The following is a 1061-nucleotide window of genomic DNA, read 5'->3' as shown; positions in this document are numbered from 1 at the left end:
GACTGAGGACTGTGTGGGGAGGGCTGGTGGGGAAAAGGTGACAAATGGTGCCGGAAAGGGGGCTCTTCCAGGGAATGAGACGACGAATCTCTGGCAAACTCGCTGAGAAGGTGCGGTGCTGAGGTGGGGGACGGGGATTCAGGGACAGTGACCAGGTTATCGGGGTGCTTCGATTCATCTGGTTCTGACATCCCTCTGAGCACCCTCGGAACCCCTTCCCCAGCTGAAAGAAGGTTGCTACCACGTGCGTGAATATTTTGAAAAAGAAACAGGACAGAGTGGGTGGGAGAAAGGGAGAGAGAAGCAAGAATTTGAAATGGAGGGACAAGCTTGGGGTCTCCGACCCCACCTGCCCCAATCAAGACGTGGAATAGCCACCGTCCCCCCAAGGCCAACTCACAGAGCAGGGCCAGGTGTGGAAGGGGGCAGAGGCCAAAATGAGGGCTTCCTAGTCAGTGCCACATGCTTGGGGGACATGTCAGATTATAGTTACGACAGCAAGTAAGGGAATCTCCTCCCTGTTCCCTTTTTAATTTTTTTTTTTTAATTTATTTTTTAGAGATTTTTGTAGCGGGCCATGTGCACTCACTAGAGAGACAGAGACAGAAAGCGAGAAATCACCCCTCAGGGGGGATGGCCATGCCGCAATCCCTTCTCCTCCACTCTCCTCTCGGGATCTTGGGCACGCACGCACACGCACCCAGCGTGAGTTTAAGCCACCGGGTCCGGGACTCAAACTGCGGTCGACTACGTGGGAGTCCAGCGACATAGCCATTATGCTAACTGCTGGTCAACCCAGAATGGTTTTCAAGGTGCCAGGCCCGAGAAGTGACCCACCTACTGCTCTGTGTTATGCAGACACCTCAGCCACATGCCACCTGCTGGCTGCCTCCTTTTTATTTATTTTATTTATTTATTTTTAAGAGATTTTTGGTAGCGGATATGCACACTTGACAGAGAGAGAGACAGAAATTGAGAAATCACCCCCCAGGGGAGATAGCCATGCCACAGTCCCTTCTCCTCCATTCTCCTCTCGGGATTTTGAGTAAACACATGTGTCC

The sequence above is a fragment of the Tupaia chinensis genome, unplaced genomic scaffold (genome assembly GCF_000334495.1).
Source record: "Tupaia chinensis unplaced genomic scaffold, TupChi_1.0 Scaffold000201_1, whole genome shotgun sequence".
In the NCBI taxonomy this organism is placed as follows: domain Eukaryota; kingdom Metazoa; phylum Chordata; class Mammalia; order Scandentia; family Tupaiidae; genus Tupaia; species Tupaia belangeri.
Note: the sequence above shows the minus strand (reverse complement) of the source record.